The sequence below is a fragment of the Dromaius novaehollandiae genome, chromosome 2 (assembly GCF_036370855.1).
Source record: "Dromaius novaehollandiae isolate bDroNov1 chromosome 2, bDroNov1.hap1, whole genome shotgun sequence".
Taxonomy (NCBI): domain Eukaryota; kingdom Metazoa; phylum Chordata; class Aves; order Casuariiformes; family Dromaiidae; genus Dromaius; species Dromaius novaehollandiae.
In genome coordinates, this window is record NC_088099.1 from 36,871,221 (window position 1) to 36,888,440 (window position 17,220).

The 17,220-nt window shown below is 37.9% G+C and overlaps 1 long non-coding RNA gene across 2 annotated transcripts in view; it reads left to right on the plus strand.

The window, feature by feature from the left end:
• Positions 1-17,220, plus strand: part of LOC112985246 (uncharacterized) — a 56,315-nt gene that overhangs the window by 2,044 nt on the left and 37,051 nt on the right. For both annotated transcript variants that reach the window (XR_003259708.2, XR_003259707.2), the window contains exon 3: positions 15,491-15,584. This is a non-coding gene — a long non-coding RNA (uncharacterized LOC112985246). The remainder of the gene's footprint in view (positions 1-15,490; positions 15,585-17,220) is intronic.

Sequence of the window (17,220 nt, forward strand, 5' to 3'; positions counted from 1 at the left end):
AGTGACCAGCGGGACTGGGGTCTCAAAACCCCTCTGGGGATCCATGCAGGAAGCTATATGGTTGCATCTGATGCAACTGGCTTTTCCAGGTTTTGTTTGGTAATATAGCTTGCTTCATATGAGAAGCAACAACCTTTAAAACAAGCTTTAGCTCTTATTAATCTGTAAATTATCATATGACATCTATAAATACAATATAGGTGTGCCACTGCCCTCTGGTCTTTAGCCAAATGTTTCATGTCACACATTTTAAGCATTAAATGCTGAGAAAAAAATGGGAAAGGTAGCTAGTTCTTTTATCTTCTGGACTAGGTTGTAGAACCAGGCTGATACCTGAGATGTAGAAAAATATTGCAGTATATCATGTAATATGGTAAATGTCAAAATTGTAATAGTAAATTGCCCACTCACATAGAGGTCCTAGTCTGATTTGTGCAGAGCCTGTGGAGTATATGGTGTTTTGGAGTGGTATTCTCTTGCGTGTTTGTTTTTCCTGCTTCTACTGCTATATATATTATTCTAGAATTTGTCTCCTTGTAACATGTTATATGTCTTTGCTTTTCCCTCCATAATCTTGCACTGTCTTGCTCTCATGTCTCAAAATACTGTGAATTGATTGATATTGATTGATTGAATTGATATGATTGGTGAAATACAGTGTTGTTAGCAAAACCGACAGAATCTGCAGTGAAAGAGGACACCCAAGACAAAGAGAAATAGAGTTCTACTTAACCTCTTGGAGGTTAGAGGAAGGTAGCAAAGTAGATTATGAAGAATCTCAAAACAGTAAAAATGTTGTTGAATTTGGTGAGCATTATAAAAAGAAATCTGCCTGAATACTTGTTCAAAACGCTAATTCATTTGTACTGTCTGAATTTATAGTCCCTAAGAGTTTGCTTTCTGTGAATATTCTGCTAATAAATTTTAGTGAACTATTCCTGGCAATAGTAAATAGCAGATGCTGGAGAATATTAGTGGTATATTCGTACTCCTGTTTGTGATCATTTACACTAGAAATCTGATTCTAAATGCTTTTGTTCTTGTGGGGAACAGAAGCCTGTCATTTTACCCATGTGTTCACTCAAAATAAAACAGATTTTGATCCCCCAAATTAATCAGCTACTTCTAAACGTTTGACCAGAAATATTTGGTAAATAATCTAGAAGAAAGAAAAAGACTGAGATTCTGCTGAGATTTTGCAGGCAGAAGAGAATTTTCATTGTTAATTTTAACTGATCTTTCCAGCTATAAATCTGAATGAAGCAGGAGAGGAGTTTCTCCAGAGAATGGCTACCTTAGATATTCCAATAATTGCAAATGAAGTATTTCCTGTCCAAAGTCAGTGAGTCTTGACATGTCTGGTTATGAATTTGTGTACCTTTGAAGGATAGGCAAATGTTGATCTTTGTGATAATAGCAGGTATGGGGTTCTGTAACAACATTTAAAGGTAAATTAATGCAGCTAATTGACATGTCCCGTAGATAAAAAGAAACTCTTTCACATTTCAAGACAGGGTAGCCTCTTTCTATTTAGCAGAAAAGAACATGAGAAGCCATGAAATTAGAGGGGAAATTACTCTATCAAAGGAGAAACAAATTCAAAAGAAACAAAAGTAGCCTTGCTATGCGTAAAAGTTCAAAGTGCTGTCTATATTGTACAATACACTTAAATCCCAGTTCTATTTTGTAGAAACTGTGAACAGACTTGGTCCTAGTCTGATTTCTGCAGAGCCCAAATTTATCCATTACTAATATTGGGTGTACTTAGATAACAAGAATAAACTACAAATTTTAAACTTGGTACTGTCTTTGATACAGACTGTTCCCTGGCTTTCCACATGTGTGTGCTTCATATAGCCTGATAAAAATCTCTAACTTAGTTTACATTCCTGGTGGGACTAAATGATTCTGCCTGTTCTCATGATACCTGCATTTTTATGATAAGCCCAAGCTTCTCAAAGTTTTGAATAACTTAGAGAAATCACATTTCTCTATGTATGATCTCAGAAACCTTCGTATATATGGACACGGTCATTGATACTAACAAAAGGAAAGCAAGAGGAAAATACCAGTCTGTATGCTTTGTACTGTGCATGAGAAAGCTCTGGCAGTTTTTCTGTTTTTCATTTCTGGGGAGATTTTTTGAAGATTTCCCAGCTTCTAGAATGGTTCAATACAGTTTTTACTAACAGCGCTTCAATATGTTTCTTTCTTAATGGAGAGAATAAAGAGTTTGTCAGAGAACAAAGATTTAACAAACCAGTTCTCGAACTATGCATAAACTCCAAAGTGACTTTGAATTACAGGTACGTGCAAGATGAAGACCTACATTTGGAGAACCATCTGTGCAAACCATTCTGACTGACAATTGAGTCTATAGTGCTTTTGTGCTCCATACTATGGAGTGGCCTTGGTTCCCCAGACAATTGGTATGGACTGGTTTGTGTCTTTACTTTCAAAACAAGGGCTCTCTGGAGCAGACAGGTCACATGAGTACTGAATAGTCATTAGTATCGTACCTAACTAACAACGACTTTGTGAATCTCAGAGGACAAATCATAGCTGATAAATAGGTTTTTATGTTTCCATCAGATAAAAGAGAATAGAAAGTCACCTTTCCCCCAAACAGCAAGTTGAAAACCTAGAAATAACAAATAACGGAAAACGCACAGAACTATGCTGCTTTCCTTCAACACTCCAGATGACTTTTCCCTTTCAAGCAAACAGCTTATTGCGTATCTAACTATTCACATGTATTTAACATCCTGATTTCCTCTCATTCAAATTTAGACAAAGTAGACACTTTCACTTTGGAGGCAACAACTGCTGCTTAGAACTTTCTTTGTTTTACTGACTTGGCAGAATGCTTCTTGCTTTATAGCTGCAGAAAGAGAGATCTGAAGCACAAATATAGATAGAAAAAAATGATTAGATAGGTCACTAGGTGGAACCTGTAAAGACATGGATCTCTGCATCAGTCGGACTTACTGAATCTGAAAGAAATTCATATAAGACATCTAAGACAGCATTTATATCACTGTCTCCTATCTGTTGAGGTCTCCATTATACAGGAGCCATTACACAAGAGTCCTCTTGGACTCCTCTGGCCATCTGGCCAGAAATCAGTGCACCCCGAGTCTCCTTAAGCATAAGCTCCCCTCATCCAGTACTAACAGCCAAGCTTCGCGTTGACTCTTAGCAGCCAAGCCTCCGTAGACCATCTGACTCTTAAGACCTTTCCACTTTTAGAGTAACAGCATCTCAGATTATTCATATGGCATAATCCGTTACGTCTGACTGCTGGCTTATTCCAACAAAGTAGCAGTGGTTTACTGTGCATGATAAACTTTTGCTTTGCAGGAAGGACAGGAGTTTGGAACCTAGTTAACATTTATTTCAGGAGGAAACCTGGCATTTATTATTTCAGTGTGAGTGTAAATAGCTTGGCAAAAATGTTTGGTTTTAATTAATTATGTAAATTAAAGGAAAGCAAAAACTGTTTGGCCCACTGCTTTGATTATGTAATAGGAATAAAAATATAAATGTTCTGCACAAGGCAGGAAGACATTTGACACAAAATTATAGTGTTGTCAAGACCTAAAATGCTAATCCTTCTTTTGATGTTTATATTGCTTAGCTGGAAAGGGAGGCAATGCATTATTCATTCTTTGACGTTACGAAAAGGGAAGACCTTTATAAGCAATATATAATCCATATTTATACAACCTCTACAGTACTTGGCAATTTTACTCAATATTAGCACAAGGCATAATAAGAAAAATGTAAGAAAAATAAAGCAAAATATCAGTAAATAGCAGATGTACACTATATTCTGGTATGAACAAATTATGTGAGCCATAATGGTTGCAACAGCAGGTGGTGGTGTAGTTGAAGACGCTTTGTGATTGCTCACTTTTTTCCTCATACTCCAAAGAGGAAGGTTTGAGGCCTCTCAGACCTGGTGCAAATTTTAGCTCTGCACCTTTAATTGGTGAACAGGCTAGAGACATCAGTTGAATTTTATTAGTTCTGCAGAAAACATACAGAAAATAGGCTGGTCACTGCTTCTGAGTGCTAAACCTGCTCCTGTGGCTAATGTATGAATGTTCATCCTATTTGCCCTTTCATGTTTCTTCCTGTCTCATACATCCTATTTTAATGAAATTGCAGATTGAGAGCTCACCAGGGCAGAGATTTTCCTTGTCATGTTGTTTTTAAAGTTTTTTATACAGTGGAGCTCTAATCAGTGCTTGGAAGCTGATAAAGATTTTGAAATCACTAGTCAGACATGTTACTGCCAAAAAAATGTACAGAAAAATTTCTAGTGAAATTGAACTTCAGTGTGTTTTTCCTTTCCTCTCAATAATAAGCCACATCTTTCAAATCCTTTAACTTACAGGACAGAATTATAAAATGCAAACTAGTTGCAGTTACAACTGCAGTTGCATCTTTCACATAGAGATCAAGCTCTTACTTTGGAACATGAAAGCATTTGGTTTAAATTTTTCCAGGGATGGAATCTAAGACTACAGTAAAACATTTAAGCAGATATCTAATCTTTATATATTTCATCCTATTTTAAAATGGGACATACCTGTTACATAAATAATACTTAAAAATCAGTAGTGCCAAAGGCTGAAGTCGTTACTGAATCATAAACACTCATTTTGGACAATGAAGCTTTCTGTCGTTCCAGAGAACAAGTATCAGACAAATACATCATAGGAAAAGAAGAATTTTCTCCATGTTGCTTACGAATGTGCCTTACCTCTTTCTGAGCAAAATGGATGACATTTTAGTTTGAAGGGCATGTTTGTATATCAGCTACACTCAACCACTCTTCTACAGTTATTGAAAACAGTATCTATACTGCAGACTTGGATGTAGGTGGAGAGGCAGAAAAGGAAGAAGAGGGAGAATTCTGCAGAACTTAAGGGCAATCAGTCTCCTTTTCTAAATATTCTGAGTCTCATGTTAGCTACATACTAAACAATGTGAAATATGGGGATATTGATACTAAATTGAGATTTTGTTGTGCAGTTGTTTCAAGTAGATCATACTTAATCACAAAGTGACTCTCCATGGCATGGGCAGTGCATAGCTTTTGTTGACCTTTGGCCTTTTGTCTAGACTGATGTCTTTTCACCATAGTTTAAAATTTTCTCATTCTTAAACCTACAGTAAAGTCATCATCTTGAATTCATAACTTCACATTACCATGACAATGCAGTGATATCAAAGCCTCAGCTTTATTCTTTCATTAGAATAGAAGAAAGAGCTGAGCTAAGAGCAGAGCTGCTTTAACTGTTCTGTCATTTTTTCTGTGTATGTGAATTGTGTGCAAACCTATAAAGATTTAGTTAATTATTTTCTTCACTGTTCCAGCATCCTTACTGCATTTCTTCACACTGACAAATTTTGGCTAATGGATTTGTTTGACAACTATTCACTGCAGAAATGTATTATGATACTCAAAATTCATGAGCAAGTGGTGAAGCTGTATGATTTGTTAACTAAGTCATGTGTTATGAGCCTTCAGAAACTAAATCGGCGGTTGTCCAAAATAAATTTTATTTCAGCTACAGAACTGAAAACTGTGTTCACCAGACTATTGCAAAAACAAAGCTTTACTTATTCATTTGTCAAAAGTAAATTAGTCAAAATATCTATTTAGAAATTATTCAGATGCTCATGAATTATTTATCTCACCATTTTCCATGTTTAACTATGATACCAAATCCTCTTAACTAGATACAGATATTTTTAATGATAGAGAGGGCAGCTACCAGAGAAGAAATCCCATCTTAATGTGTTTTGGATTTAACAAATGTTTTCTGCCCTTTTATTGAAATTCTGTCTAAATATATTTTTGTGTCCTTATGCAATTTACTCATTTAAACTCAGGTAGCCACTAGCTTGGCTGTTTTGTTCTTATGTAAGATATGTCCAGATATGGATGCTCTGTATTATGTATGTAAATAGAAATCTTGTGGACTATAATGTTTTTGCAGTTGTTCGGTTCTCTTTTCTTCATTTATAGAACCAGAGGTCAAATGTAGAGATTTTCGATTATTCATTGGGCCAGTGTATCATTCAGCTACATGTACCTAAAGGCCTACTGATATTAAGCATCCTAGATTCCAGATGAAGGCATTTCACTTCTCTACAGTTTTACCTAAGATATCAAATAAGTATACGGCTCCACATTTGTCCCTTAATGCTTGGAATGAAACCTTGCCTCTGCTAAAGGCAAAAATAGTTATTCTCACTGACTTCAAAGGGGCCAGTGTTTCACCCTTCGTTTCCCTGCTGAATACTGCCTTTTCCTTTAAGCTACCATGTATCATAAGTGATGTGTTTTGGAAACCATGATGTGACACAGTAAAAACTGTAATGCCACAAGGCAACATCAATATATATTTTCATGTACTAGTGGGAGAAGAAGATAAACTAAGAGAAAGAAATGTTCCTGACTCACAAAACTCAGTTTGTTGTATTTTTAAATGAATATACATCCTTGTGAGTAATAAAAAAACTTAGTGCCATTCCGCCAAAGGCAGCTGTCAGATAAGCCTATGTTTACCTGCAAATCTACTCTATCATTTCTTAATCACAAAGATTAGAAGTGGGATTTTGAGCTCGCATGAGTGAGAAAGAGGCCAGTATCAAAGAAGTTCTGCATATCTTGGGTGTTGAAGCATGACTCTGGGGAATCCTAGATTATAGTAAGTTAAACTTTATTCTGAAATTCAAGCATAAGAAAGGAGAGAGGGCATCATGGATGACCTTGCGTATGTAGTTCAATTTCTCCAAACATCTATCCTCTGCTTGAGATCCTTTGCTGTAATTTAAGTATCCAAAGTATAGAACCATCATCTAAGTGGTGATATGATGGAGTTCTACCATAAAGTTAATGATAAAACTGCCTGTATCCTGCAACCAATTGCTCTCCAGATTCCTAGGAAAAGAAGCGAGCTTTGCTTCACATTCAGAACTGGATATAGTTACCTAGTATGCAGATGCTGCTGCAGTATACTGATACAGCTATAGAGACACCAAGCAATAGGGATGGAAGCTTTTACAATTTGGGCAGTTGACCCCATTTCATTTCCTAAACTAGGGTCCATTCTAAGTACATGACTGCCCTGATCCTGAAGGATGACAGTTCTGGGGGAACAGGGAAGACAAGAGTGCTCTCCCTTCCCTGCAGAATGCCAGGGACTCCCTTCACTTGTAGCTGAGATTTTTGAAGTCTAGGCACTACTTTATTACTTCTTAAACTCTAACCATTACTTACCAATCTAGACACCTTTGCTGACTCCAGCTCTTCAGAATTTGACATGTGTTTTTTGGTCAGGGGAGGGGATGCATTGATTTCCAAGGCCAGGTCTTGATCTCAGTTGAAGCCAAACCTTCATCGAAATCACTGTCATCTAAATTTCCTCCATGAAACTACAAGTAATACTTATATGAAATCTGTATTTATAAACCTGCTATTTGTGATTTAGGAGGGTCTATGGGCCTGCAAAGATTAGAGCCTCACTGAGGTAAGTATTTTAATAAATATATAATAAAGAACATGCCTATACCATAAATAGAGTTTACCATAAATATATATATGGTCTATACAACAAATAGAGGTTTGCTAAGTAACTATCTGAGACTTAGAGTGGAAAAGACTGACAAAGTAAACCAAGGAGAAGTGAAGTCTCCAGCTTAAAATCAGCATCAAAGGTAAATGACCATGCTGGGAAGAGAACAAATGTCTCCTGATAGCCAGGCCAGGAACCTGCCTGCAACACCTTACTGCCTTCCTATCAGCTCTTTTCTGTTTTGCCTTTTTTTTTTTTTAAGGAGAAGAGAGGCTTGATTGAGCTAGTTCTTTGGCTTACTCCATTTTGTGCATAATTGACTGAACATTGTATAAAATTAGCTTAAATGGACATGAAAATGTTCAGGGTACAAATGAGCTTTCAGCAGTAACTGAAGGTCCTACTGTATGTGACTCATAAGGAAAGTAAACAAAGGTGCCCCAGCCCAATTTGCCTTTCATTCCACAGATATAAAAATAAAACAAAAGCTCAGAAGTCCTGTTCTTATTATTACGCTGACATTTTGAAAAATGTAAAAGCATTAAGTGAAATGCAAATTCTAGTGAATTTTTTCAGAGGTGAGTGCCTCAAATGATATGATTCTAAAACTGCACATTGAATTAAACATAAAATTGGGTGAAAGGTACATAAAAGAGCTGTAAATAAGCATCTGTGTGTAAATAATCTTAACACATTATAAGCTTAGTTGGACAGAATGGGGACTATAAATGTTCTTAGGATGATGTGGTTCAGCAGTACAGGTTCTTGGCTACAATGAACATACAATGCAGTATTTCAAAGCCTGGGCAGTTCCCCAGAGAATGCAATGAAAAAAAAAGTTGTATGCCATTCAGTTAAACCCTTGCTGTGAACACCAATAAAAAGCTGACGTTCTCAGAAGTCCTGCTTACCAATGGTGGTTTTGCCCAAGAGCATGAGGAACACTGCAGCCTCAAAAAGTTCAGAAAATGAAGGGAAAGAGCTCCACCACAGGAATGGTAAAATATCTATGTCTTCAGGAGGAAATGCCTCAGAACAATGAAGTATTAGGTGGAATAATCTGATAACAACCATCCTCTTATACCAAAGTTTATCCAAAAAAAAAATGGAGATGCCTGATACAAATATTAAGGATGAAGTCAAAGCACCTTCCTTTGCAGCAGTGCTACTAGGCAGCTGAGGAGACTTGCTGATGACTGACCAAGATTAACCCTCCAAACTGATGAAAGATAATAGAATTAAGCAAAATGTGGCACAGGGCAAATGAGGTGGTTCAGCAGCCTTTCTTGGTCCTGTCAGGTACCTCTGACTGTGTTAAACACTCAGATTCAAAAAACACATGAATTAAGCAAAATTTATCTTCTTTCAACCCTAATTAGGAACAGCAGCAATTAGGGCAGCAGAATTTCAGATAGCCCCATTCCATAGATCAGCCTGGCTGGAATAAGGGAATGATTGAGAAGGATGTGTTTAGGTAAGTGTGTGAGAAACCAGCCATAAACACTTGTGAGTGCATCTATGTGTGTGTGTGTATGTACCACTGCTTGCATACATATAGCCTTGGGAGAGCAAGAGACTTTTCATGACTGGCTGAATATGAAATCCTTTTTCTCTCTCCACTGGTATAGAAGAAATAATTTCTATGGTCATTAGAAAGCTGCAGATAATTTTCTTAAAATATTTTGCCACAACTGGGGGCCTATTTTCTTCTCCATAGGCTGCTTAACTCTTATTAGTATCAATGGGGGTTTTGCACACATGTGGAGAATAAATTAAATTCTTCATTGTTTCCTTCTGATAAAATTAAATGTTCTTTCCACATGTTAAAAATAGCTCTCATACTGTTGTTCTCATGATATTGGAAATGCAGAAGATTAGTCACTAAATGAATTTTAAGTTATTTTGCCCCTTAATAAAAGACCTGATTCTACTTTGTCTAGAGTCAGAAACTGCTAGTCAACTTCAGTCAGAACTCAAGTGGAAGGTCGAGCATCAGTTTTGGCATGGCTTTGTGACTACTGATTTCATCCTTTGGTGGGATGGAAAACGTTTTTCACCCAGTATGGTGACTTGTACAGACTAGATCTGTGAGTAACAAACAGTTGCTTCATAAGTATATGCTTATAGATGGTTAAAGTCTTATCCTGTCAAATTCTCAGTAAATTATTTCCTTTTTTCTTATTTACAAGCATTGGAAGAAAAATGTTTCTGTCACAGCCTATATCAAGACAGTCTTAACTCATTTTCCTCTGATGCCTGTAAGTAAAAAATAGTAAATAAATTTTCACTGACATGACTTTGAGTTGCTATTTAATACCATCATTATGCAGGAAGTCATTATTGTGCATGATTTGGTATATGTAAGATGCTAGGATGGATTTTATACTCTTTGAAGTGCTTTTTGTAGGACAAATGCTTATATTTATAGCAGACCTATTAATATTTATCCTTGACAGTGCATCAAAGAAGTAGCTACAGGGATTATTCAGTAGACCTTTTGACATTTTTAGAATATGGAATGTTGAACATTAACATTCAGCTCAGTCATAAACACGATTCCCTGAGGGATGATGACATCAAACAAATTGGACTATCTTCTTAGGAACTGCATTCCCCATGGATCACTCAGTGGCAGAGAATGATTAAGCATTATAACTTCTTAGGACACACTGAGGATGCAGCTGCATGTGTAAATGGAAGAGGAACAGTGTGTCTATAATGTCTGCCTGCCTGTCCCAGAAGTGGTACAAGATGAGTGAATGGCTATAGCTTGAGAGAGTGGAGGGAACCATAATATTAGAAAACTGTTGTAGATATGCTCTTGGAAAATAATTTGACAGAACTTTATTGAATAAAATCGGTGTGAACTGAGCTTTAAGCTATAAGTAAGATGAAAAAAGTGAAGAGGCCAAGAGAACTTGTGCCTATGCAATAGGCGGAAATGAGCTGGAGACAGGAAAAGGGAGTCAATGAAGTTACTTGACCTAGGAATCAAGCCAGGATTAACAGAAAAACTGGTACCAAAATAAGAAATGAGTTTACTAAAGTCCAGAATCAGCATCATCTTTTTATCACTATTCGTTTTAGAGTTTAGTAGCATAAGCAGTAGTTTTTTACTGGGATTCATAAACTATTTAACTTTGTTTTTTTCTCAAAACTACACTTATCTACCCTAAGCTATAGGAATTTGTTTCCTAGTCTAAACTCAGTATGCCTCAGAATGTCTTTATAACCTTGAAACAATACACAATTTTTTGATGTCTAGTTGTACTTGTTTTTCAGTTTTTCTCGGATTGCAACAACAGATCACAAAATATGTTGGATAGTCCAAACTATACTTTGTGAATGAACAGATATGAAGAGCAGTGATATTTATTTTTGCTTCTTCCTTTGACTTCTGAATTTCTTTCAGGCTTAACTAGAGTTCAGCATGCCTTCTGGGTCCTTAGGTGCTTTTATCTGAGATACTGTGACAGAGAAGACTTGCTATGAATCAACTCAGTCACCCCATATTGGGTGGGATCCAGTCCAAGATTAGGACACCTACATTTAGATACCTAGTTGCTTTAGTGCCTTAGGTTCCCATTATAGTCAATCAAGATTTTGACAATACCATCAATGGAGCATAAAGAGGCATTCGCCTCACCAGATAATAGGTATCTGTTTTAGAGTGCAGAGCTGATTCACTCTGCATGCTCTGCTGGAACTGAATCCTACTGGAACTAGAATCCCATCTGGAGCTGAATCCCACCAGGAATTTCCAAAAAATCAGATGTTCTAAATCTTCCAGTTTGTTGAAGTCCAGTTTTTCTAGTCCAGAGAGATTAGAGCTGGTTTACAGATTTTTATCCACTTGGTTTAGAGGGGTTAGAATTAGGGTTTTGCCATACTAGGCCTAACCACTTTACTAATCCAGCATTTTGTTTTAGGCAACCACCCTTTGATGGTTTTAATATCACAGAGGTAAGGCATGCTCTGTGCAGTCTTATTGGTTCTATTTGAGCCTTTTCGCTGCTGACTGTTTTCCTTGAGAATAATCCTAATATGTTTGAATCTGTTTATTTAGTTATTCCTTGGTGTGCACATTACTCATTTTTGAGGGCCTTTTGTCATACATTTTCCTTCTTTTGAAGAACAGCTTCAGAAATTTACTATCCTCTTCCACTGTTCATCAGTTAACAGTTATTATTGTGGGGCTCTATCTTTTCAGTACTGGAATAAAAGTTTGCTTGTCACTAGCTTTTAAGGTTCTTTTATTCTTGTATTTCAGGCTGACTTGAAAATTAAAGGAGTACCAGCTACTTTGATAGTGCTCATTACATTCTCTAGTCATGTCTAAACTTGAATACCAGAGGTAATCCTAATTCATAGACTGAGCAGTGATTTCCTGCTTCAGGAACACCTCTGTTTTTCACTGGAATCTTTTGATATCAGACCACTGACTAATTTCAGTCAAGTACTTCAGTGTGGTCCTGTTCGTTAGTTAATCTTGGAGTCTTGCTGTCCTTGTTCCCCAGCCTACATACACAGTAACTGGCTAATGCACCATCCTCCTAAACTCAGCATTGGCCATGGATGCTAACATTTTAATGATATAAAAACAATTTACGTGTCGAGCCGTGTGCACAGGATGATTGTAGCTGTTAGCAGCTTCCTTTCCCATTCAGTTCTACACAAAACCTTAAGGGCAGCTATGTTAGCATGCAAACACAGACACAGTGATGGGATTTTAAAGGACCATCTGTCTTTAATCCATTGTGGCACTTTGTAAAGATCAGTGTAAATTGCTGATATATTTGATTTGTCTTTGGCATCACTTGTGGGATTTATGCCACATACAGTGAAACGGGATCCTGCAGTGCCTGAGATCTTTAGGCTTCAGGAGGTAGAACAGTCTTGGCCAGATCAGTGCCATTCCAGTATAGACATTGCTAAGGACTTTCTAAGGTACTGTCCAGGACTTGCGAAGCTCCCTGCGTCAAAGAGTTCTCCAGTCTACCAATATGTGGTGAGAGAAGGTACTTCCTTTTTTACACTTTAATTCTGGCCACTCCATTGTTCTTGTCCTGGCTCTGTCACTTTTTTCATATCCTTGTAAATAAGAAAATGAAATAATGAATCTTAAGTTTTCCTTAAAAGAAAATGCTTCCGGCATTTTTAGCATTCAAAGTAAAAGAGAAGCCAAACAAATCTTCCCAACCAAAGTTATGCTGGAATTACCTTTGAAAATATATCCTAGAATACAAATCTATTACAATCTTAAGGGGAGAGTATAGCCTCTCAGGCAGAATACATCATCAGAAGTAATTCCCATTAATCAGTTTGCATTCTTTTCTGAATGTTCTCCTTCTAGCCACTGATGATAAAAATCTCAGTATCAAGCCATCCTGTATCTCATGACAAAAACAGCCTGTAAATGAGTTTTCCATAAAGATATGTTGGTACAAGTCTGGAAGCCAACGCACTGGTTAAGCTGGTGCTGGCATTGTGTCTCTCCACTAACATCACTGTCTCAAGATAGTTTTCAGAAGAGAATCCTGGAATTTTTTAGAAAGTACCGTCTTCACCTTCACAGAACTGCTTATGAGATATGTCCTCACCCAAGAGTTGTCTTTCCATGCCCTGTATGTAGTCGCATAAAAAACAGCAATGAAAGCAACTTGTATGGTCTGTATATGCTTGTATGGTCTGTATAGCAGCTCACTTTGGACAGAATATGATGGCTTTTTACCTACTAACTTAATACTGTTTTGTTTGTCACTTGGCTGAGACATACACTAGAGTAATTTTATCATTTTCCAGAACTGTGGCTTGCTGCTCCATAAAGTGTCAAAGCAGTTACACTTCACTTAATGGCAGTGGGAAAGACCCAAACATCTTTTCTGAAAGTCAGCTAACTGATCTTCCTGTAAAACTCATCTGGCACTTACACATTCCCAAATGTGATAACCTGAATATCACCAGTTTATTCATTTTGATAGGCCTTATCAGAAAACTTTGCTGCTCATGCTGAGATGCAGTGAAACTTCTGATGACTGAAATGGACACTGCCAAAAACAAAAATTAATTTAACTGCAAGTGATGACAAATCACAGTAAAGGATTTTAGATGTGCTTTTCTTTACAGGTGAACCTGTTTGACCCAATAAACAACTCTGGACTCCAACAATGTCTTTCTTGTATGGAAGAGAATGGGGAAATGGGGAAGGCAATAGTCAGAGGACTGATGCAAAACCTTAAATAAGGCTAACAAGGGAGACAGAAATATTCACTGCCAAAAAAGAGGTTCAGACTATGTCATCCCCAGTCATGCTGACTGCTACATTCCTCAGTGAACATTTCAGAGCCAGCAATGGGAAAGCCTACCTACCAGCAGCTATTGTAGGAATAGCAGAATTTTGATTAGTAGTTATGTTTAAAATTAAAGGAAGTGCATTGTTCCCCTGACCTCTAAGAATATAAAATCTGTGTGCTTTCTTTTTGTGCCAAAGTAAAAGAACCAACAATTATAAAGGGAAGTTAAGTTCCCTCACACTTTCCTGCTTTTTTTTTTGAAAACAGATCTTCCATCCTGCTGGATACAGCCTGCCAGCTTTTGTTTTCTTCTGTTTCTCCTAATCCATGTTATAGCTGTCTTTCGTGTCCTCTCCATGCTGTTACTCCTTGCACACCATTTCCTGTGACTTACTCCTACTATGATGTGGAAACAGTGATTGAACTAGACTGGCACGTACTGGTATGCTGGAGTAGCACTTCCAGGAGATTTGATGGCACACCCCACAGACAGCATGCTCAGGGTTAGTTTTCTCATATTTGTACTTCTCAGGCATCCATATCTGCCACTGAGAGAGGAGGAAATGCATCCCCCGACAGTGCAAGGGTTATGCCTGATATTCTTTGACGCTGTAGAGTTTGCTGCCAAACTCTGCTCCAGAGGCACAGTTCTGTGGCCTCACGGCTGGGTGTAAAGCCTTAATGTAAACGGAGTAAATCAGCCCTGTGTTTGTCATGGTCTCTGTCTCCTTATTTGGAGGAATTAATGTGCTTACCAGATGGTTAAAACAGCGCTTACCAAACAACACACAAACACCATGCTGTCAAAATATCTAGCTGACGTACAAGACACATTTTCCCAATGTCAGTAAGGTTCGCGAGTCTTCGGCAGGCTGAACCAAGAGCTTACATTTTGATGCGAATTCCACTTGTTTCCTTAACTTTGCATCAGGGACTTAACTTTATAAAAAGTTAACATCTTCAGCAGAAACATCTAGCTGGATCCATTCTTCCTAAGGTAAAAAGCTGTAGCAGTGTCACATGGATTAAAAAAAGTAGCTCCTTTATTTTTGCTGATCCAGCTATGTTGTACTGCACCTAATTTCTGTTTCAGTACATCTGTTCACTCCTCAGTGTGCTCCTCTGTTTTCAGTGAATCCTCCCCCAAGTGCAAGTTTTCTAGATGATTGTAGAAGTCCCACCTGTGACCCTCCTAGCCACCCAAGCCTCCAAAAAGTAAGACTGTGAAACAAAACTATCTCAGACTTTTTGGAGTGCTGCACCCAGAACAATGCAGAATTAGTGTTCAGGTGACTGAAATACAGTGAGGCAATTGTATTGCACCACACAAGATTAAATCAAGAATATTCAAGAAATGAATCACTGGTATTTTGTATAGGAAGTGGCACTGGGCTGCCCTGGTTGTCTAGTCACTAATCTGTATCCTCAAGACTGAGGCTTCCTGCTCACTATTTCCTTCTTTAAATCCATCAAAAAACTCCCAGTGCCAGGCAGTCTGTTCAGTGAAGGTTGACTGGTTTTATATGAGTGGAACTAATGTGTTTCTCATACTGTTGCAAAAGCACAGTTTATCATTATTTTCCGTTCCATCTCCTTTTTTTGCAGAACACTACAAGTAGCACAATGACTTTGCTGCACCGCCAGAATATTGCTGGGAAGGAGCATTGGAACAGCCTTTCATTCACCTGTTTTTCATCAGGTATTACAGTGCTGAACTGGGGAGGAATTTATAAAATGCTTGGAAAAACAAAAGTAAGCACTGGACGCACACACACAGTCTAAAATTAAGGTAACCCACAGGAAGAATGACTGAGTGTTGGCAACTGTACGGAAACGGAGACTAACACACTAACTGAAATAAGCATGATAAATGCAATTTAGCATTACCAGCATAAGAAAGCCAAGTTGCCAGTTTGTTCTTTCTGACAGACAAATCAAACTGAAAAGCAGTAGCCAGATCCTGCTGTGGCAGGAAGCTCAGCTTTGCCAGAGTTGCTCCTGTCCTGCATACCTGGCTGCAATGAGCTCAGGGAGGAAAAGTGCTTCAGAGAACCGTGGTGGGGCAGGCAGCCTGCCCTTCCCCTGAAGGTGTATGTACGCCTCTCTGGTGCGATGAGAGTGACAGCCCTAAGAGCCCTAAGAGTTGGCTGTATGTGCACATAGAAAGACCATTATCCTACACTGGTCAGATTAAGACTACTTTATAGATTACGTGGGCAGCAGTGTAGAACGGAATCTGGCCTAAAATACTAAGTCCTTGGCTTCATCATATTCAGTGTATTTTTGCATGGATTTATCAAAAGAAAAGCCAGTCTTTTTACTGCATGCTTGAACTTTCTTGAACATCTGAAAAGGATTTCATTTTACAAGGAATTGTATTAGCTACTTATGCAAAAAAGTATGCCTTTATGCTTTAACCTTGCCTTTTCACTTGAGGCATTATTAGCTTTCTGTGATGATGTGAAAGGAAGTGGTTGGTTGCAAAAAAGAGCCTCTCATGTATGATTTTGTTATGAGATCATGATAGCTGACATTAAGTTACATAAAACAGCTTACCTCTTGTTAGCATTCATCCATCTCACCTGCATGCAACTATTCCAGGAGAGAGGCAAAAATCTGGACAAGTGATTCTGCCCTATAGCTGTAGGTTAACACTGTCTTACTAATCATACCAAGCAAAGTGGTGTATCTTTGGACCCCGGTCAAGAGAAACCCATCAGGGCAAGTTGCTTTTGCTGTCTGTTAAATTCTTGAATATCAATTAATTATCCAGTGGACATTACTTGTCAAAAACAGGCTTCCATGAGAACAATGGGTCAGAAAGATGAGTCTGAGCATTATATGAAGCTTGGTCAGAGAGCAGATTTCACTTAAAGCTTTCAAATGTGACTGAAATCCTGAGAGAATGATTCTCAGCCTTACTGCCTTGCCACTGTGCTGCCAAAGTTCTAGCACAAGGATTTGCTTTTAAGCATCTTTTTCCCATAGTCTGTGCAGTTCAATTAGCGTTAAGCCAATGGTAAAGGACATGGCTGACTTGCATGAAATACTTTTTCTGAGCATTCTGTGCGGTGGTCATGTTGGGAAATCAGAATTGTGCTGTAAAGTTAGATTGTAATGACTTGTGCTTGATGAATGGAGCGCTCATTGATTGCTGCCTTGTAAAGAAGTCACGGAGTGAACAATGTGTATTGAACAGCCAGTATCATTTTAAAAAGAATCACTTCAGCTCATCCAGATGCACGACCGAACTGAAGCTTTTTCTCAGATTTTAGTAATGCTGCAATTCAGCTACTTTTTCTTGCAATGTTTTTCTTTAAGGCTAAAACTGGGAA